Raw genomic sequence first — 10,534 nt, 5'->3', positions numbered from 1 at the left:
GAGTAAAAGAGGCCTTCCCGAAGCTCCCACCTCCTCGCTTCCCAGAGACCCTGCCTCCCCTTCCATCTCTGAGAAGTGCTGGCACTTGTCGTCGTAGCCAACGCACCAGGGCCCACCTCTCTCGCCTTCTGAGGATGGGGTTCCAGACAGGCTCCACCCTTCCTCTCTAGCAGTATTTCCCCCTCTCTGCAGGATTCACTCCCTCCTATCTTAAAATCTGGGGGGGAGGGCACCTGGGTGGATCAGTGGTTGAGCATGTACCTTTGGCTCAGGTCATGGTCCCTGGATCGAGTCCCACATTGGGCTCCCCTCAGGGAGCCTGCTTCTCTCTCCACCTATGTCTCTGCCTCCTATGTCTCTCATGAATAAATAAATAAAATCTTTAAAAATAGATTTTTCTTTGGTTTAAACCCTTCTTGGTCCCACTTCTCCAACCTGCTACCACCATAATCTTTCCCCCTTTAGAGCAGAACTCCTTCCTGAGGGAAGTGAAAACAAAGGTCTAAATAAAAACTTGCACACAAATGTCCATGGCAGCATCATTCATAATAGCTCAAAGGTGGAATCAGCCCCAATGCGCACCCACAGAGGAGTGGATAAACAAAATGTGATGTATACAGTGGACTATTATTCAGCCAGAAAAAGGCATGAAGTACTGACCCGTGCTAGCACATGGATGAACCTTGAAAGCATTGTGCCAAGTGAAAGAAGCCAAGACACGGAAGAAGGTTACATATTGTGTGAGTCCACTTATTTTTTTTTTTTTTTAAGATTTTATATTAAAGAGAGAGAGGCAGAGACACAGGCAGAGGGAGAAGCAGGCCTCCTGCAGGGAGCCTCATGTGGGCCATGATCACTCCCTGGGCCAAAGGCAGACGCTCAACCACTGAGCCCCCCAGGGGCCCCTGTGTGAGGCCACTTATATGAAATATCCAGACCAAGACGGAAAGTACATCAGCGTTTGCTTGCGGAAGAGTGGATTCGGGGTTCCCAGCCAGAGGGTAAGGAGTCTTGGGGAGGAGAGTGTTGACATGTTGTAAAGTTAGATTACGGTGATCAATTCGAGTGAAATCGAGGTCATGCAGAAAATAGCTGCACCTTCCTTGCCTTCCAACAGGCCGAAGCACCCAGGGCTCGTTACCGGCCTCGGGACTGGGCCTCGCTCTGCCCAGACGTTTGCTTTGGGAGGTGAGACCCACTGGCAGAAATTGCAAAGGAGGTGAGGTCTGAGAAAGGACCCCTGGATTCCCTCTCAATTCTGCTTCCATCTGGAGGTACCCTGTCTCCCTCATGGGAGCAGAGCTTGAGCTCAGGATCTTTCTAAAGATCGGGAGGCCTGAGGGAAGGGGCATGCCTCTTGGGTCAGATTGGGACCTTCTTCGGGCCAAGAAACCATGTCTCTGCATCATGCTGGGAGTATGCTGCGGGCACAAGGAGAAACTTTCTTTCCCGGTATCCCCCGCTCACCCTCGCCCTAATGGTCCCCTCCCCAGGGCCAGCAGCACCGCCAGCCCTTCCAGGAGCTACGGACAGACAGACAGCTGCTGGCCACAAGAAGATGCCGCCAGTGGAGTCTTGTGCCGATCCAGGTACTGGCAGCCAAGGTGCTCCTGGGCCACACCCGGTGTGGTGGGGATTGTGGGTTTTGCCATCCCAAGCTGAATCTTCTGTGGTTTCCCCCAAGAAACCACAGGCCGTGTTGCTATCCTGAGATTTTCCCCTCCTGCTGCAGAGCCTCTGGTCAGAGTGGGTCAGTGAGGGGTGGGGGGTGTCCCCTGAAACCTCTCTATCCCTCCCCCGCAGGTGGACTCGTGTGTCCTGGCCTCTGGAGAAGACAGTGAGGGTGGACGGCCATCTGGGGCCCGGATCCTAGGAGCACCCCCATGTCTGCTGCTGGGCAAGTGGGCCGATCTCTGCTGGCGGCTCACTCAGCCCCCAACAGCTCAGCTCCCTCCGCAGGGGGAAAGCAGCCAAGGCCACAGGCCTGCGTCTGGCTGGAGAACACTCAGGGCTGGCAGCACGCTTGCTAAGCCCTGGCTCTTCCCCTCACTTCCCTCTTGCGAAGTTTCCAGGGGAAACTATCTAGGGGACAGACTTCCCAGACTGTGTAGACGTCACACAAGACGTCTTCTCTTCTCAGACATTTTAGAGTTCATGTTTCAGCTCTGTCACTTCCTATGTGTGACCTTGGCTTTGCCAGGTCTCAGCTGTCATCTGTGAATTGAGGATAAATATCTACCTGCAAGGATTAACTAAGATGATGCCTACAAGCCAGCTCTTAGCAGTGCCTGGTATACGGGAGGCACTCCCTAAAATGTTTTTATTATTATTATTGTTGGTGGTGATGGTGGTGGTGGTGGTGGTGGTGGTGGTGGTGGTATTCCTTTATGCTGTGCTTCTGGAAGCTTCTAGTAGGCTGGCTACAGCACAAGGATATGGGATCTGTGCAGACACAGGGTATGTTTGAGGCCTGCTTTATCAGAGGAGAGAAGAATGAGGCCCAGGGCCACCCTCGCAGGGCCTCTAAAGGACAGAGCTGTCAGCTGGAAGAGGCCTCGCTGTAATCCAGCCACACAACCCTCCCCGTGGGCGTCGCCGTGTTTATCAGATCTATTCAGGTAAGGGGGAGAGTTACCCTGTATCTACCCTGCACATTCCAGTAAGACGCCCCACCTCTCACGAGACCCAGGAGACACAAGCTTTTCCATACTCCTGTCTTGGAAAGATGAAGCGTCAAGTCTGCTTTCATTTCTTTCGAGGCAATCAAGGATTTGAAATGCCATATTTTATTTGATAGAGTGACAGGCTGCAGCTTGGCAGTTTAGAGCAATGCTGTGCCATAGAACTTTCTGTGATCATGACATGTTCTACATGTGTGCTGCTTAGTATGGAAACCACTGGCCATGGGTGTCTGTTGGGAGCTTGAAATGTTAACCAAGTGTGACCAAGGAACGCAATTTTACATTTTACTTAATTGCAATGAATTTAAATACGAGTAACCACGTGGAGCATAGCACAAGTCTAGAGCACAGACCCGGCGCTGGGCAGACCTGTGGCAGGCTGGGCCTGATACTTACCTTCCCTGAACGTCTTTTCTCTCTTCTGTGTAATGGAGATCGTAGTGGCGCCTGGCTCATTGGATTGATTTGAGGATTAAGTAAGTAAATGAACAGAAAGCACTTGGCGCAGCAAGCACGCAATGAACACCGGGTATTATTGTTATTCTTCAGAATCTCTAAGCTTCCGGGGCCTTAGTCATTTGGTCATCAAACACTTGAACACTGGGGATCCCTGGGTGGCTCAGTGGTTTAGCGCCTGCCTTTGGCCCAGGGCGTGATCCTGGAGCCCCGGGATCGAGTCCCACGTCGGGCTCCCTGCATGGAGCCTGTTTCTCCCTCTGCCTGTGTCTCTGCCTCTCTCTGTGTGTCTCTCATGAATAAATAAATAAAATCTTACAAAAAACAAAACAAAACAAAACACTTGAACACTTACAATGTGGCAGACACTGGAGATGCAACAATGCATCTTAAAGATCCTGCCTTCTGGGGAGGTCTCCATGGGACTCAGGGAAACTGACAGGTAATCAAGGGCTGCCAGGCAGTAATAGTGGTGGCTCTGGTGGTGTAGGGTCCCAGAGGAGACCTCTGCAATAGTTTAAGGTGGGAGGGGGAGGTCAGGAAGGCTTCCTGGAGTAGGCAATGTTGCTTTCTCTACATTTACTGGCCCAACTTGATGTCCTAGCTCCAAAACCCACCAGCGCTTGACCTTGTCTCTGTAACTTTCTGTTTTACTTTCATTTCCGACTGCGACAATTTGCCACGAACTTGGCAGCTTAAAATAACACATTATTATCTTGCAGTTCTGAAGATCAGAAGTCTGAAATGGCTTTCACTGGGCTAAAATCAAGGAGTCAGCAGGGCTACCTCCTTCTGGAGGCTCTAGGGGAGAATCTGTTTCCTTATCTTTTCCAGCTTCTGAGAGGCTGCCTCCGTTCCTGGGCTCACGGCCCTTTTCCCAAGTTCAAAGCCGTAGTATCTTCAAATCTCTTCTCTCTCTGTTTTTCTCCCCCTCTGTCGCTGTCTCTCACTCTCTCCCGTCTCTCTCCTATAAGGACGCTTGCCATTACGTTAAACCCACCTGGGTAACCCAGACTCGTCTACCATCCTTCTTGCACACATCCTTTCTGTTTGTTTGTTTGACAAATTTAGACACAATTCAGAGCATACAGTTCACCTGTTTATTTTATTTTATTTTTTTTAATTTTTATTTATTTATGATAGTCACATAGAGAGAGAAAGAGGCAGAGACATAGGCAGAGGGAGAAGCAGGCTCCATGCACCGGGAGCCCAACGTGGGATTCGATCCCGGGTCTCCAGGATCGCGCCCTGGGCCAAAGGCAGGTGCCAAACCGCTGCACCACCCAGGGATCCCAGTTCACCTGTTTAAAAGGTTCAATGGTTTTTAGTATATTCACCCAGTCGTACAACCATTCCCACGGTGAATTCTGGGACATTCCATCACCTCAAGAAGAAACTTCAGGGGTGCCTGGGTAGCTCAGATGATTAAGCCTCTGCCTTGGACTCAGGTCTTGATCTCCAGGTCCTGGGATCGAGCCCCACATTGGGCTCTCAGCTCAGGAGGGAGTCTCCTTCTCCCTCTGCTCTTCCCCTCCATGCTTCCTCTCTCTCTCAAATGAATAAAATCTTTTTTTTAAAGGAGAAACTTCATACCCTTTGGCTCTTACTCCTCTAAATTCCCTCATGCCTGCCCCCTGCCCCAAGCAACTGTTGATCTACTTTCTGTCTCTCTAGAATTTTCCTACTCTAGACATTTCATATCAATGATATTCATGCAGTACATGGTCTTTTGTGTCTAATATCACTGACCATAATGGTTTCAAGGTTCATCCAGGCTGTAGCTGGTGTCAGTACTTCATTCCTTTTAATTCGCTGAGTACTATTCCATTGTATGGAGAGACCACATTTTGTTTATCCATTCATTCACTGATGGGCGTTTGGGTTGTTCCCATCTGTGGCTCTTATGGGTAAGGCTGCTATAAACATTTGTTTGCAAGTTTCTGCATGGACATCTGTTTTCCCTTCTCTTGGATCCACGCCTAGGAGTGGAATCACTGGGTGGGGGGTGGACATCTGTGGGGGAGAATTTATTCTATCACACTCTGACTTCAAAATCTTGAAAGATTGATAATGGAGAGCAGCCTGAGAACTCGCTCCCCTGGGTCCGGAGTGCAACCACCGCTGCACAAGGAAGCAAATTCATAGGCACACACAGGGCAGCAAGGAGGCAAGGTGGGGCCCCCGACCCCATAGCAAAGATCAGCCCCTGCGGCCGTGCTCACAGTCCCCTCTAGAATGTTCACAAGTCATCCAGTTGTGCTGCATTTTTGTCTGGGACTCTGAGATGAATCTTTCCAACAACCTCTTCCTCCTACAGGAGCTGGTCTGAGCGGGTTCCTGCTTCTTATGTAAGACACTAACAATATCACCAGGTGGTTTTGAGGATTTGGTGAAGCCTCAGTGAGGAAACGCATGTGAAAGAGGTGAAGTACTTTAGGAATGAAGGTGGGAGGGAGACCCAGGGAGAGCTCAAGGTCTGCTGGACGGGATCCAAACCTGGAAAGGATGGACGCGGGAGGGGCTGGGACCATCAGAAGGTGACAGGAGCAGCTCAGGGGAAAGCCCTGGAGGGGGTAGCAGTGGGAAGGGGGCTGTGGCCAACTGTGCAGAGGGGACTGGTTGGGGACAAATAGGAGGCATCTCTGGCACTTTCAGAGAACTTTACAGAAAGCCAGGGGAGTGGCCAGTCAGAAGGGCAGGAGCTAGAGTTGTCACAGAGGCTCACAGAGCCCTACCTTCCAAGCAGCTCTTTGGCACCCTCTCACTCGGATCTCCCACCCAAGAGATCGGAGTGCCTGACAGCTAGCTCCCTCTTGCAGACCACCAGAGCGGACACATGGCACCTCTGCTTGGGCAAGGCCCAGGGGTCACTGCACAGGCAGTGCCTTTCATTCCTGCTCTTCTGGACAGCTGACCACCAAAGTCTCTCTCCAGGGGCCACCTTGAATGAAGGACATGAATTCAAGAGAGTTACTATTTTTTGCAAGGAGGACAAAGGTGGAGCCAAATTGCCCCACCTAGTCAAGTGGCTGGGTAGGGGACAGCAGAGCTGAGGCCAGAAAGGAGAGTTATCTGGATATAGGCAGCTAAGCGACATTTTTCATGGGATGGGCCACCAGGGAGAGGAAATGACACACAGGTGGGGCCGGAAGGGGCGATGCACTCAGGCAGGTCAGGTGGGCAGTGGGAGGACATTAGAGGGAGATGGGGGGTGTCTGAGGAGGGGCGGGTATAAGCTGGCAGGTGCCTTGTGGAGGGCACAGGAGGAGAGGCAGGATGGGGCGGTCATTCACAACACCATCATTTGTTCACCCCTGTAACAAACACGTCCTGAGCATGTGCTGTGCGCCAGATATCTGACAAGCTTTGGACACCAAGGTGATCGAGGTAGCATCCCTGCCCTTAGACCCAGGGCTCCATTAAGTCCCCGCACCCCAAGAAAGTAGGCAGCTTGCACCTCTGGCTCTCCCTTCCCACCCACATACACATTCTTACCTTCCAGGGGAGTCCTCTTTCTTTGGAACCAATAAATGGAGAATTATTTTACTGAAAAGCCATCACAATCCAACCTCTTTAGTGTCTGCGTCTATTCCTACAGGCAGCTCAAAAGGCAGGCAAGAGAGCGGAGCACCAAGCACAGAGCCAGGGCCTCATGAGATGACACATGTCCCTGGAACCCCTGTCTCTCCACTCATGGGAATCTGCTCTCCTCCTGGAGGTCTCCATTCCCCCCACCCCAAAATGCCCAGGCCCACAGACTGGCAGGCAGAAGGAGGGAACCCCCCAAGACCTAGGGACATGGCAGGAGAAGGAGTCTGGGGTTTGGAGACAAAGGCAGTGCGGAATAAAGCAATAGCAGGGAAAGCTCCAAGAGACCGAGATAGGTTCTTGATTCCAATCTGTTCTATGTCGCTCAAGAGCTGTGTGACACTGGGTGTGTAGTCCTCTGAGCCTCGGTTACTTTTATTTTACTTATTTAACAAATTTATTTAAAATTTATTTATTGTATTTTCCCAGGTTTCCCAGATGAGGACAGCATCCCCTGGGATAGTTGCAGATGCTCCGACTGGACCACGTAGGTGAGTGTGGGCCAGCCCCAGGGTCAGGGTTCACCAGCATGGGAGGGGAATCTGAGAACAGGGGCCCATCTCTTCCCTGACAGACACATGCAATCATCAGCTGCTTCCATAGGCATTCAGGCAGCTGGGCTTCCAAACTAGTCTAAAGGGCAGGCCCGGCTGTTTGCAAGAGGGATTACCACCCCACCCTAAGGCTGCTGAACTTCGTACACAAGATGGGTTAATATTTTCCCTCCAGGAATCTTAAATCTGCATAGCGCTTCTCAGTTTCACTATCCACCCTGTGGGGTAGATAGGAAAAGCAGTAAACCCATTTTATAGACGAGGAAACAGAGGCCCAGAGAAGTTAGATTTTCAGAGTCACTTAACTGGGAAAGACCCCTGGGCTGCCAACGAGTTAAGGACATTTCCTCCAAATGGTGCCTCCACTCAGAGGCGACCTACAGGCCCCAACCCTCCACCTTCCTCCACAGTTGAGGCAGATGGGCCCGTGTGAGAGCCCCTGGGTAGGCTCAGAACTTGGTTCCCCTTCTCTAAATATCCACATGATATTCATTTAGCCAGAGTTTAAGAAAGCTTCATTTTTCTTTTCAATAAAAGTCTCTCTTTAGAGGTACCTGGGTGGCTCAGTTGGATAAGCGTCTGCCTTCAGCTGGAGTCATCATCTCAGGGTCCTGGGATCAAGCCTGACGTTGGGCTCCCTGCTCGGTGGAGAGCCTGCTTCTCCCTCTCCCTCTGCTGCTCCCCCTGCTTGCTCTCTCTCTCTCTCTCTCTCTCTCTGGCAAATAAAGAAATACAAACTTAAAAAAAAAAAGTCTTTCTGTAAAGGTCAAAAGAAGGGATTTGTGACATATACTAGCTGTAACCAAACATTTTAATCTAATTGAATTTGTCTTTCTTTTCAGTCTTTCCATCACTCGTAGCCTTGGTGACTCACACGCACCAGGAGAGAAGTAGCGAGCATAGATTGAGTTACAAAATCATCTTCAAAACGTGCTTTAAAACTTTTCCCCGGCATTTGTGTCAGCAAAATATTTCCCACTTTTCTGTGGTTCTGCTCCTTCTTGTTTTCCTCTGCAGTTATGAAACCAGACAGCTTCTTGGGAGATGCATCACTGAGGTGACTTATGGCCATAAGAAACCCCAAATTCACTTCAACGATGACAAAATCCATCATTTCCCAGATCTGCTGATCCAGATGTCGTAGGCAGGCTTCAGGATCAGCTGGATCCAGTCTCTCCACTCCATTTCACCAAATCCCTTTCACTGTGTTTCCCCCATGCCTTGGCTTCAGGGTCGAGCTGGTTCGTCTTGTAGAAGTAAAACGGCTGCAGTGAGTAAGTGGCCAGCAGCTGGAAGCAGCCCAAGTCCATCAAGAGATAAATGGATAAACAACACGGTGAACGTACAGAACAGTGGAATGTTATTCAGCCACATAAAAGAAGGAAATCTGAACACATGCTACAGCAGGGATGAAGCCTGGAGACACCGTAAATGAAATAAGCCAGTCACTGAAGGACAAATACTGCGTGATTCCACTTACCTGAGGAAACTGGACTAGGAAAATTCAGAGACAAAAAAATAGAGCGGCGGTTGCCAAGGGCTGGGCTGGGGCGGTGAGGTGGGGGCAGCAATTATTTAATGGGGGTCAGAGTTTCAGTCCGAGAAGATGAAAAAAAGCTCTGGAGATGAAGGGTGGTGATGGTTGCATAACAATGTGAATGTACTTAAGGTCACTGACCTGTACGCATAAAAATGGTTAAGATGTTAAGTTTTATTTTACTTATTTAACAAATTTATTTAAAATTTATTTATTTTATTAGATTTATTTTAGTGTTGTGTTTTATCACAATTAAAAATAAAAAAAAAATAGCGACAGCGGCCTCAAGATTCCCACCACTTGGAAGAGAGGGGCTGTCTTTTAAAGGAAAGGATGCTTCTTATTCAGGTGCCCTAACAAATCAACCCTCTGATTAGGGTCACGGTCTCTGAGTCCTAAGTCATCCCTGGGGGCTCCTGGGTGGCTCAGTGGGTCAGGCGTCTGCTTTCAGCTCAGGTCCTAATCAGGGGGCCCCATGTCATGCCCCCTGCTCAGCAGAGAGTCTGCTTCTTCCTCTCCCTCTGCCTCTCCCCCCTGCTCATGCTCTCTCTAGCTCTCTCATATAAATAAATGAAATCTTAAAAAAAAAAAATCATCCTTATGGCCAGGAAAAATGCTCTGCAATGATTGGCTTAGGCCTAGTTCTTGACCTCATCACTGTGACAAAAGGCTTGGGGTTATCTTAGACCAGTCAGGCCAGCCTCCACCGGAGGGGTGGAGTCCACTTCCCTGAAACCAGATGAGGGAGGGGGTGTTGGGGAGGAAGGAGGAGAGTGGGATTACCTGGAAGGGTGGAGGCAGAAAGGAAAGGAAAAATAAAGGCCGATGGGTGTGACTGAGGCTGCTGGCCATCTTCCAACATTCCTTGTCCCTTTTTCCTGGACACATGACCAGATACATTTCCCAGCCTCCTTTGCCATTACGTGTGACTCAGGACTAAGTACTAGTCAGTGGAACAGGAATAGAAGGTCTTGATGTGCATCTAGACCAAAGCCTGAAGGCAGTAAGCCTGCCTCCTCCATGTTTTTACTTTGTCCCACAGCATCAACCATGCAGAGGAAGACATAGTTTCTGGGGGATGGTAAAACAACTCAACAGAAGGAATCTGGGTTCTTTCTTTTTTTTTTTTTTTTAAGATTTTATTTATTTATTTATGAGCGACACAGAGAGAGAAGCAGAGACACAGGCAGATGAAGAAGCAGGCTCCCTGTGGGGAGCCCAATGAGGGATTCGATCCCAAGACCCCAGGATCACGCCCTGGACCAAAGGCAGATGCTCAACCACTGAGGTGCTCCAGGAATCTGGGTTCTTAAATAATTGCCCTTAAAACTGAGACCACTCACATCACCACTATTACATGCAATAGAAAAAAATTTGCTATCATTTTTAAGGTGCAGTACGGGTGAGCAAACTGTGGCTCACTGCCTATTTTTTTCCAATAAAGTTTTATTGGAACACATCCACGCTCATTCATTTACATATCGTGCAGTGGTGGCTTCCACCCTACAGTGGCGGAGTTGAGTAGTTGCGACAGAGACTGTATGACCCACAACACCTAAAATATTTACTCTTTGAGCCCTTAGAGAACAAGTTTACTGACCCTTGTCCTACATCATTATTGGATGTCTTTGGTACAGCAGCGTCGCCTTCCCTTAGCTAAAGCAATACGCAACCAACACAGCTCGCTACAGGAGATACGTGAAAGTGTCTTAAATCGA

At 49.6% G+C, this 10,534-nt stretch overlaps 1 long non-coding RNA gene across 1 annotated transcript; it reads left to right on the top strand.

Annotated features, from left to right (window-relative positions):
• Nucleotides 1–999: 999 nt before the first annotated feature.
• LOC144316365 (uncharacterized) lies at nt 1,000–9,015 on the top strand. Its single transcript, XR_013382298.1, has 5 exons — nt 1,000–1,589; nt 1,804–2,618; nt 5,455–5,560; nt 7,155–7,216; nt 8,122–9,015. It is a non-coding gene; the product is annotated as an uncharacterized LOC144316365 (long non-coding RNA).
• The last annotated feature ends 1,519 nt before the right edge of the window (nt 9,016–10,534 follow it).

This window comes from Canis aureus, chromosome 6 (assembly GCF_053574225.1).
Source record: "Canis aureus isolate CA01 chromosome 6, VMU_Caureus_v.1.0, whole genome shotgun sequence".
Lineage (NCBI taxonomy): Eukaryota > Metazoa > Chordata > Mammalia > Carnivora > Canidae > Canis > Canis aureus.
The sequence above is the reverse complement of the archived record's forward strand: the minus strand, read 5'-3'. Positions and strand labels throughout refer to the sequence as shown.